The sequence below is a fragment of the Coloeus monedula genome (assembly GCF_965178545.1).
Source record: "Coloeus monedula genome assembly, chromosome: 7".
Lineage (NCBI taxonomy): Eukaryota > Metazoa > Chordata > Aves > Passeriformes > Corvidae > Coloeus > Coloeus monedula.
This window is the reverse complement of record NC_138787.1, coordinates 19,073,768-19,086,136: the sequence shown is the minus strand read 5'-3', so window position 1 is coordinate 19,086,136 and position 12,369 is coordinate 19,073,768. Positions and strand designations below refer to the sequence as shown.

General features: G+C 37.3%; 1 protein-coding gene across 1 annotated transcript in view; it reads right to left on the bottom strand.

Moving 5' to 3' along the window:
• Window positions 1–12,369, bottom strand: part of OLA1 (Obg like ATPase 1) — a 97,924-nt gene that overhangs the window by 7,886 nt on the left and 77,669 nt on the right. The window lies entirely within an intron of this gene.

Here is a 12,369-nt window from a genome sequence, read left to right as displayed (position 1 = left end):
TCCAAGAATGATGTTTATCAAATGCGGTAAAACTGAGGGCTTTCAGTTTTTCCTGACTTCTTTTTAAATTTAAAAAAAAAGGCATTTCAGGAGGTGAGGCTGCTGATGTTAGAGAAAGAGAAGAACCCCACACTCCTATACAGCAAGCTGCACCTGCTTTTTCTGGCTACTGATCTTGGAGTATGCCATAGCTGATCAATACACGCCCATGTTTCTACTAGTTTTTCCCACCTTTCTACTGTTGTCCCAGGACAAAGATTCTGGACACTATAGTATGATTATTTTTAAATAAAGAAAAAAATTCCCTATTCCTCTTCATCTTCAATAACTGGCAGCATTCACAATAGTTTGCTGCTCATAATTTTTTTTTAGTTGAATGAAACAACAAATTTAGAGCTACAAATGTATGGTGTTAGTTCTTGAATGTTCATTATCCTACTCTAAAGTTAACAAAATTGGCAGCCTCCTGGCAGCCAGGAGGGCCAAGCGTGTCCTGGGGGCACCGGGCACAGCATCGCCAGCCAGGCAAGGGAGGGGTTGTCCCGCTCTGCTCTGCACTGGGGCGGCCTCACCTCGAGTGCTGGGGGCACTTTTGGGTACCACAGTGTAAGAAGGTTATAAAGCCCTTAGAGAGGGTCCAAAGGAGATCAACAGAGCTGGTGAAGGGCCTTGAGGGGGAGCCGTATGAGGAGCGGCTGAGGCTGCTTGGTCTTTCAGCCTGGAGGAGACCGAGGGGAGACCTCACTGCAGTTACAGCTTCCTTGTGAGGGGAAGAGGAGGAGCAGCACTGATCTCTTCTCTGTGGTGACCAGTGACAGGACCCGAGGGAAGGGCCTGAAGTTGTGTCAGGGGAGGTTTAGGTTGGGTGTTAGAAAGTTTCTTCACCCAGATGGACAGTGCTCTCAGGCACATGGTGCGACTCTTGCGGATGTTTCGTGCAGGGTCAGAAGCTGGACTCAGTGGTCCTTGTGGGTCCCTTCCAACTCAAAATATCCTGTGATTCTGTGAAAAATTTACAGCAATGGATGGTGTTTAAAAAATCTTTAAACACAAGCATCATATTCATGACTGCAAGTATTTATTTTAAGTTTAAGGGAACATTTATAAACCACCTGCGAGGAGTTCACTACTGTTAATAGGACACTTTCTGAACAGGTATGAATGGTAAGAATGACAGCTCTATGCTCAGCAAACACAAGTGCCACAGTAATACTTCCTGTACACGAATAATCAAATTACAAAACATACTACTTTGGGTGCCAGCGATGTTTCAGACCTGAAGCACCCACCATACAGCACAGGGCTTTATGCTTGCTGAGTTCTTTTTCTTAGTCCTGCTAATCTGCAAGATTTAGACTAAGGTTTTAACTGCTATTATACTAAAGTGCTTTGAAACTGTGGCCTGCAAGCCTTTAAATAACCAATGCAAATGTCACTTCAGAAAAAAATGAACTGAACCACAAGTTCATCAACACACATTTGTCAAAGAAAATAGCAGGGGATCAGAGCTATTATGAGATTAAGTGCATGGCCGACTGAGTAGGGTTTTAGATGGGACAATGACTATAGAAGTTCACTCAACAGTTTTCACACGTTTGTTATATAAGGCTGGTCTTCTATCATTTACTTATGTAAATACCCGGCTAGTGTTTTTCAATCCTCATTATACTAATCTTTTTTTACCTCCAGTTATCCAGTGAAAACATAGTCTGGTATCCAGGACTGATACTGAAATACTACTGCCTTCAGAAACATCTGAAGTGAAAATCACAATTAAGGTGTGTTTCTCAATGTGACATGTGACATTTAACAGCACTTCTAAGACTGACATTTGTAGTTAACTAATTTATTTTGGCTAACAAATTGGATATGGAAATTCAGAGCTTATAAATGCCAACATTTTACAGAAAATGCATCTCAAAATGAATCTACAAGTTGTAAGTGTACTTCAACATATGTGTACATCCTTTATAGATGGTTTTTAAAGGAATTATCTAACGCTGGTCTCTAGACTAATTAAATAATGTGACAAGTGAAGAAAGATGGAATGAAATGTGTAAACTTGAAAAAGTGAAATGAGCATGAAAATAATGTCAAAAATTGGATTCAAATTCTGTTTGGTAAATATGGTCATCATAACTAATAAACTAAGAACTATTGTGGAACAACAAGATAAGAAATAATTACTTTGGCTAAAACACCAATTCAGAATAATAATAGTCTTAGACTGTCATTTTAACAGCTTTTCTATTGAGTCCTTAGAGGGATTATTTGCATTCCTCAGGTATTCTATTGTACGATTCAGATGAATAAAGACTTACAAATCATTCCTCTACCGCCAGTGTGAGACTTTGATCCAGTGAATACACCATTGTACCTTAACTATAATTGGCAAAAAACCTGACAGTGTAGAGCATCACAAGCTTAATAACAAAGGAGAAAATCTCAAAGTGTTGACAGACGATCTTCATAATGCAGGAGCAGAGCTGGTACATTTTAGCAGTAAATGAGCACTGAGGTCTAAAGGTCTCTGAAGTGACTGACATCAGACCTGCTACAGCCTCACTAAAAGAATAAGGTACTGCATCCTACTCTGTACAGTCAGGTTCTCTGCCCGAGTCTTTTACTTCTGTGACTTTCAATGTCACAGGAATTACTAAAAAGCACCAAGGAATTCCCCTAAATGTGATCAAAATAAAGAAAAATCAACAAAAAAGTAAACAAATATAAATATTGATATATTTCAAAATTACATTTTCCCCAAAGTAGAATGCTTAACTAATAATCAATAAAATAATAGTGGACGTTTGCTTTCCTGTTAGGGATAACTAAGTGTGCCAAACAGAACAAAATGGTCTTAACAAATAGTAACAATTATTGTCAACGTCTGTTTTATTTGAGCACATAATTTTTCCAAAGAAAATTATTTATGTCTGTAAAAGGACAGCATTAGTACACTCATTTTGGGCCTTTGTTAAGATAAGCAAATCCTGGAGTATCTCTCCGTTATTTCATGCTATACTTGAAAATGAATAATGAAGAGTATTGGATTTTATGCTTAAAGACTTTTGACACTTAAAAAACTCCACTGCACACTAAGATGTAACAAAATGAAAAGTAAAAAACTATCAAAAAGTAGAACTGGCAGCACCAATGACCATGATTAACCGCTGAAACTACTTTAAGAAACAAGAAACTGCTCAAGATGAAAACCCTTCTTAACAAAGTAAACTGAAAACCAAGTGAAACAGTGTAACAGCACAGGATTTCTTCAACATCCAACAGACTTTCCTGACTGAGGTGGCTTGGTTCCTCCCTTCCGCATGCAGAAGAGTGTGCCAACAGCAACTACAGATGGTTCCTGAATTCAAATCTGATTGATGCCAAAAACCAGACAAAATATATTTTCTGGAAAAAAATACAGACCCAAGAGACAGCAAGACATCCATTCATTCTGTGACAGCAAGCAGAAAAGCATATTACAACTGTGTAAAAGCCTGACACAAGAACAAAACCAAGGCAAGTGCAAAACCAGATCTCATAAACTTGCAAGTGAAGCCAGCACTCAAAATTCTGATCAGGGAAAACACTGAAGAGGAATTCAGATGCTCATTTCCACCTAACACTGTGACTGTTGTTTGATAAGGACTCAAGGAATATCAGCAGCATTATCAGCCTATCTAACAAACCACAGGTGCCAGTGACTTCAAGTGCAGATGGATCAGGACAACTACCAGAGCTAACTCCTAATCCTAAATCAGGATGCAGAAGACCTTGGAGAAAGGTTTAAAAATGAGGGCAGTCACTGAGAAGGCCAATAAGCAAAGAGCACCAGAAAGGGGAGCTGTGCAGAAGGGAGAGCCTTCACTTTAAAATGGTGATGCTTACTGAGGCAGAAGAAACCAAAACCTGCAGCCAACCAAAATAAAAAGGTGTAAAAGTTGCAGAATGTACATTACCTACAAATCAATATTTGAGAGAGTTTCACATGAGAGATCCAGCTGGGAACAAGGACAGAGTTCAGATGGAAATCTGAAGTAGTGATGGAAGAGAGAAGCTGCAGAGAAAACGTAAGCTCAGTGGACACTTGTAAGACAAGATGATCTGAAAACTGACCCCTGAGAAGAAAGGTGATTTGTCAAAGTATGCTTTCGTACAAGCAAGACCAAAAAAACCATCTAACTCATGGAAGAGAAACAATTGTTTTTCTGTTCTACACCTGAACTATGAAGAGAAAATGGCAGAAACAAAAGAGCATGGCAGGGAAAAAGAAAACACCAGGCAGCACAAGAAGGAAAGAAACAAATGTAGATAAGATCAAACTAAATGATCAAAATACACAAAAGACTGAAAAAATCCACAGATAGGAATGAGAACAAGAGGACTTAGAAATTCCAACAGGCTCTTCTTGTTGGCAGTTCTGAGCAACCCTGATTTTTAAAACCTAAACTCAATTTGTTTAGTGCTTGCTCCCTACTGTTGAGAAGTTTTCCATAGGTGTAGCCTAAGCTACCTTTCTTTTAGTTAAACTGAGCCTATAGGCTGTGGACCCGGAATAAATGCTCCCTATTTATATCTTAAAAATTTTAGGCAGTTTTTATTTTGAGCTTTTCCACACATTACCTCTAACTTTGAACCTTTTTTTTGGACTCTCTTCAATTGGTCTAAAAGTTTCTGAAAGCACACGGTATCTGATGCACTTCTCAGAGCTTTCAATAATGTCTTATAAACATAAAAAACACCTAGAGGATTAACTCATTTTTCAGGTGATTTTCCTTTTTATTAAACCCAGTCTAGCATTTGCTTTTTTGTGACAGCACTGCAACATTATCTCATGCTCAGGTTATAACTTATTGCATGACCCTCTTTGACTCGCTATTCTTAATACTATGTTTGCATAGTTGATTATTCCCATATAAAATCCTTCTCAGGAGTTGCACTGTGGCTATTTTTCCCTAATGATTCCTTCTATTTCTTGAGATGCTCCTAAATTCTAATTTTTTTCTACACATCTCCTATGGACATCTCCTAGATTGAGAGGTATCTACAGATTTAACAAGAGCACTCACCATCCAGCTCATTAATGGAAATATGTAACAGTATTCAACCAGTAGCTGCTTCTGCAGATCTCATAATGAGATATCCTTTGTTTGGAAAGTGTACCACTGATAACCATGCTATGTGTATCATCTTCCAACCAGTCTTGCACATTCAACTTCCAGTAGTTTCCATCTAGCCAATATTTCCTATCTTGTTTTTGAGAATGTTGTAAGGCACTGAAGCCTTTAAAGGCTTAATAAAAATCCCAATATGCAGTATATTTTTTTACTACATGCAATTAAATTTACCACAAACAAAATATTAGACTCATCTGACAATCTAGACAAGTAATGAACAATCAACATGAATTTGTGAAGACAACTGGGTTGCTTTTAGGGGATTAAGAAACTGAATTGTTCCAACATTTTTCTTGAAATTGAAAGCAAATACATCAACTCAAAGATACCTTGTTTCTTCTCTTTTCTTTGTGGATTTCTTTTTTCTTTTGAAACCTCATCCATTATCCACAAATTATCTAAAATGATGATGAGTTAGGCAACAATTGTTTCTTTTGCCAAGTCCCAAAACTGTGAGGACCACTAGGTTTAGTTGATTTTGTAGGATGGGAGAAGATGTAATCTACCTAAGCACCAGTACTGCATGGCACAGTGCCTAGGTGATGTCCTTCCCTTCCGTTCTGGTGGCGTGCACAGACTCCATGGAGATCAGGTCCCACTGTTCTCAGTGCTACGCACAGATGAGGATAATATGTATATGTATGCTTATAGAGATCAGAAAGAGTCACAGCTTCAGTAAGCTTTCGTTTCAAATTTCTATAATTAACAAAGGATGGAATGGTAAAAATAACAGAACAAGTGTATATAATGACTGTATCACAGAAATGGTCTGTGACAAAAGTGAAGAAGGGGAAGTGGAAAGCACAGGTGGTTCTCACTCCGCTGTATTGGAGCACTGTGCTCTAACTCTTTATTGCTACCTGCCTCTCTCTGAGCATCCCTTTCTTCTTGCATTACATAAGGAGAAAGGATGACAAAACAGGAAAACATTACGGAGTAAAAAGGCACCTTCTTCCTCACCATGATAAGTTTTTTATGAAGATGACAAATCTACAGAAGGTTTGGGAGTACCTATTACAGACCTTGGCAATCACATCTTAAAACATCAGTGATGCTTATGAGTTTATTTTTTTATTCCCTGTTCCCAGCTGGCCAGATGAAACACAGCAATCCTTCGATTTCAAAAGGCCTTTTCCCAGCCCTCACCTGCAAACGCTTTCTATAACTGGTTCAGAACAAAAGCACTGCCTCCACACACTGGGCTGCTCTCTGGCCAAGAGCCTCCTCTCAGCCCCTCAGGACAAGAGCTTCAGGAACTCAGCACTGCCATTTGTCCTGCACATCCTGAATGCTTTAAGCATCTCAATACTTCCCACAGTCCGATGTCTGTACCATCTCCAGTGTTTAGTCACTGCATCCAGCTGAACCTTACAAGAGGCCCTCGTGGAGAACCCATCTCACACGTTAGATACCACTCCCATCTCCTAACACAGATTGACTTGAGCCTTGAAACAGGAAGTGGAACAGTCCTTAAAATTCTTTGCCTTTTGGGGACTTGCCACACATCCAGCGATCTCAGGAATCTTATGACAGAATGGGTATATAAATATTTCATTCTACCAGATCCAGATTTCACGTTTTTTAACTTCATTGTAATTTCAATTTACACTGTATCAAAAAAGAATCATAGAGGTTCCTGATCAACACTGTCATTTGACATTTATTATAGATGGGTTTATAACTCCTTAACATTCTCCTTTGAAATGTAAGTAATCCCAGGTTCTCTGCCTCATGTGTGTCAAAGCAAGTTCTCTCAGAGCCTTGATCTCTATCATGGCCATTATTTTAAATCCCCAGTAATTCTGCAAAGTCATTTGTTAGACAGGGTGACTAGTATTGCACCTACTATTTTATTCATGTTGCATCCCAGATTTTAAAGAAACGTTTTCAGAACCTGGACATGAGCTTCTCAGCCCATTCCCTACCCGTCCAGATGTTACACTTGCCTTTCTGCTATCAGCTGCATGTGGAGCAGGGCCCCTACCACCACTTGCTGTAGGCATACTCAAGCTGTTCACCACCAAAAATAATCCAGTAAACAAGCAGCTTTCAGAGGGAGAATTTAGTTCTTTCATAGCCCCCCCTCTCCAGCCGTTGTCTTTTAAAATGGACCAGTTCACTTCCCCACATACTTGTAGAACTGGCTGTGCCAATATAACAGAAGGGTGCTGCAGGAACAGGTGAAGACTACCAAGGACACCCTACAAGGGCGTCTTAAGTTAGGCTACCACCCAAAAAAACACCAATGCCATGGAGCCAAGTTCAATCAGCAATTTTGTTATTTATTATTGAAGAATTCATATAAATAGCAGGACTCCTGAGTAGAAATTATCCCATATGAGATCACTTATAAATTGATTCTTCTAGGCAGAAGACACTGGTTGACAGGGGAATTAAAAAATCAAGGCAATATTCCGAAAATCCCTATCAAAGCACTTTGTGCCCTCAAGACATAGTTCTGTTAACAAACTAACATAATATGGTAGTAGCAGAGGGTTCTCAGCTTACCTGGTCTAGAGAACTACCCAGAGACAGTAGCTGTTTAACGGTATGCTAAAAACACATCAGGACACAATACTTACAACTCTCTATGTATGACCAACCACTTTTTGAACCACTTTATTTCATATAAAGACTTGGCTTAACTGACATGAAACTTTTTTGGTTTGCAAGATGTGCTAACTGTGAAAGAAATAATACCACAGAACATGAACCTGTAAATCAAGTACAAACAGTAGTTAATGGACAAAATATTTCTGTATCTAGGAGATATAAAGCATGCATGACAGAAAAATCAAGTTCATGGCCTACAACCACTTTGAATTAAAAAATATCAAGATGATGGAAAGACAGAGACAAAAGTAAAATAATCCAGGATGACTTCTTCTGCTGATATATACAGAGCTCCCAGTAACAAAAGATTTTTCAGTACATTATTCAGCTTATATAATCTAACAAAAGGTCAGTCAAGGGAACCTTATTTTAAACATTTGTAAGAAGTATCATTCATGAAGAACAAATATCTTAAAATCCTTTCAAAAACCTTCATTTCTGATCTAATTTCCAAGATGGCAGTAATATCTCTACCCAAATTATGGTCCCCACTAAAGCAATCAAAACCAATCATAAATGGTATCACAACCAGAATCAATTATGACTTAAACAATCAGGAGGATGGTAATACACTGCCACTGTAACACCTGCTGGCATGTGAAAGGCTTACAATCTAGCTCTCCTTAGTCTGCCAATTGTGAAAACTAATTCTGTCTTAATTAAAAAGACAAAAAAGAGATGGCTGTTGCTGTCAGCAAGGATCAAGAACAGTCAAGACCAAACTACTGATGAACCCACATAACAACAGAGACTGCAACAAACTGTGCATATTACATTTCCTAGTTATAGGCACAACAAGCCCCACTTGAGCACATATACTTTGGACCAGAAAGATGCTTTTAAAGTTACATCTTGTCATTCCTTCTGCTAGCATTTATAAAATGCATAGTTTAGAAAGGTTATCTTGAAAACTATAACAAAATAATTTAACAATTACTCATAAACTATAGCAGAAGGAACAGATCTCAGTCACAAGACTTCTGTGCAAAATGATGATGACTGAGATGATACTACTACAGATTAGCAGAAAGAGTTCCTATTCCACAGTCAGGCTTACGCTATGGCATGATAATTTTAAGTTTTGTCTCTTGACAGGACTTCTTTATGTCACACGGAAAACTGTATTCTTAAGAGTCCTGGACAACGTAAGACAACTTCTATCAATGCAACTATAGTAAAGTCTCAAATATATAAACTCATAAAAAAATTGCAAGCCATTCATAAGTAGTGTATTGACAAAAAAACCCCAAAGAGGTGATGCCTTAACAAGAGAAAGTTTACATGAAATACACAATGGACAACATAATTTTAAATTCATTTTATAAGTTATTTCATTATTTATTATTTTAAAAATTATTTTATTCTTTAATTCTTTTATATACTATGTGCATGCAAGCAAATACCAAGCCATACTCCCAGACAAAAAATAAGATCTACATAAAAATCCCATGTAAGGAAATAAATATATACTAAAAATACTTGAAATAAGACACTATAAAGACTAATTGGTAATGCATTTCTCTATTGTTAATTAAAAATCCTGCAATGAGTAATACAAATGCAGACCGTGACATTGTTAGTTTTGGCTTTCACTGAAGTCACACAACAATTTAACGAAACCTAAATAAACTGGGTCGGCATATTTCCCCCTAGTTCTCTTACTGAAATATCCTCTCCTTCTCACGGAAGATAGAGGGAAATGCCTTCCTCACTTCTCCAGAATTAGCCTGTGTGATGTTAATTGCAGAGCCTCTCCAGACCAAAGAATTCACATGAATGTTCTCTTCCTCTATCAGTTGTTAAAAATTACCTAAGTATTAAAATTGCAAGAGTCAAATATTACTACAATAAGAATATTTGATTTAAAGTAATAAACCCTGCTTACTCCCCCTGCCGCCTTGGGCCATTAGCAACTACTTACAAACATTTTGTGATCACACAATACTACAATTCTATGTTTTAAGAAACAATTTTAATGAGATGAGTAAAAAGCATCACAGAAGCTGGCGACACTGGGCTAAGTTGTGGGGTTTTTTGATGAAAAAAAAGATCAAACTTGCTATTAGGCTATTAGCCTATTCCATAGGCTACTCAATAGAAGAGAAATTAACTTTGGCATTTATCCAGAGAAAGAACATCCCCTAAGCTCTCAGTATAACAACAAAAGTGTTTAGTTGAATGGTTAATATTAAACCTAGAGCAACTCAAACAATGCAAGGCTTTATTTCAGACCCCTGATTTAGATACCTAATCTTGCTCTGCTCCTTATATAGTTAATGAAGTAGGAGGCTCTTCTGAGAGCAATTCAGAAGACTTAAATTAGGGTTCCCTTTCTCATTTTCATCTTCAAGCATCTCCCCTCTCCTCTTTTCATAGGCTGCTTTAGAAACTAACCCTCACCTTATGTGCCTAAGACACTCACATAAAATTATGTGATGTGCCTCCATCTTGCCTCCTGCTGATAAACTTCCCCAAAACAACGTCTAATAAATACAACAGCATATACTGTACTGTCATATGAACATGTCCATGTCCAAGTAAAACACTAAACGAGTTCAGGATTTTCACAGCATGCAGAGATGCCTTGTATGAAATGTACTTCACTAATTTGAAAAGCTGTCACAAAAATGTTCAATTCCACAGACACAGTCTGTTTACCTGTCTAAACTATGGTGAAATGAAAAAAAATGAACAATGTCTGAATCATGTACTAAAACATACTTGTCCTAGGGGAGCAGTAACTTTGATTTTTTTCAGAAGCCAGAATAAGTATCTGGATCAGTGTCATGCTTCATTTATCTGACAGACTAAAGGATCTGTTAGACACAAAGATTTTTAAGGCTGAAAATGGAATGACAAAGTAAATTTCTGTCAGAAGTAAATAATCTTATTCTGTGGGTGGGTGTGCACAAAACATTTTTATTTGCAAGTACAAAACTAAATTTGATTTATTATAAAACTGTTAGTTTACCTATCTTCATTTTTTGTATCAGTTATGGGATTAGGAAGCATTCAACACCCTCAGCAATTTCAACAATAAAAAATAATTTGACTGAAAAGAACTCCACCTTGAAGTTACAGTGCTCTGTGGTGTGTTTTACCCTTACAAACACTAGCACTAACAATAGGATCAAAAAGCCAAATCAAAAAACCAAGTTACTTTTATTTTTGTGACTTGGCCCAGAAACCATTTTTCAACAGAAAGTCAGAACATAAGCCCAATAACATACTAATTCATGTTCAGTCTCTTCCAAGTAAAGAAAAGGCTCCATGTGTGGTGGCAAACATGATAGTTGTCAACATAAATGAAAATGTTCATGAATAAAAAACAGGCTGTTATAAAGAGCTAATTATAATATTACTATCAATTGCTAGCTTGCGCTTGCAAATCTTTCATATCATATAAATGCATTGTTTTTGACGTTTCTCTGTAGCTAAACATCACATCATTTCACTTTTTCAAAGTAGTTCAAACATGCATGGGATATTCTATAAGGAATGTGATCTGATCTACAGTTACACTGAAAAGAAAAACTATGACATAAAATGCGTGGTCATTAAAAATGTAAAACATTAATCATCTCCCAAGGAAAAAAAAAAATCTAGACTTCTAACAGCCTCTACAAAATGATTTCTACTTTCTGTATATCCATTCCTGCTATCCAAAACAGCAGTTGAAAACAATTCATCCAATTAAGTGAATGATGACTAAAATAATACATACATCCAAAGCACTACGGACACTGTGAATTATTCAACTTGTGTCCAGGTGCTTTCTTATCATCAGAGATGCTCTTTATTTGCTTAAGGCAACCACCCACACTCTTCTGGCACATACATTTTGAGAAATGTTTCAGTAACTACGAACATTTCAGTGACATTTTCAATGAAAAGCACTGTTCCTATTTTAATGCTCAGATGTTTTCTTCTGTTTTAGAAGCAGCATAGAATTTAAGTTTGGAAAAGACCTGCCCTAGTAAGTAACGGATGGTTAAAAGTAGGCCTAGCAAAAGAAAAATACTCAAAAGTCATACTGGGCAGTTATTCTGGGACATGACAGTCTATACATTTCTCCACCAAAGAGTCACTTAATCAACATACACAATGCAATTTTAGTCTTTAGACACCGTCAAAGAAGAAATGATGACAGAAAATAACCTTGGGTAAACACAAGTAATTTGGTTTAAAGGAAAAAATAAAGCATGTCCTGATAAATTTATTCTCTCATTGATATGACATATGATTTTCTGTGCAGGAGAAATACATCTATAAAGTACTTGATAGTGTGCTGTGTGTGAAACTACTCATTCAGCTGGAGAAGAAGGGAAAGTGGATTTGTAGAGACTGGGGACTGAGCAATGCACTGGATATGATAACAGGAGAACAACTTGGTCTTTTAGGGTACTAAATCAAACTTCACCAGGATCAAACTCAGGACTGATCTTGTTAAATACATTAATGACCTTGACACAAACATAAGTTGCATGCAAATAGTATGTTCAATACAGGAGCAAGAGACATTTTCTTCAAGGAAAGTCATCATCATTGTCAATTGAAAGTGACATAGAAGGGAGATAAC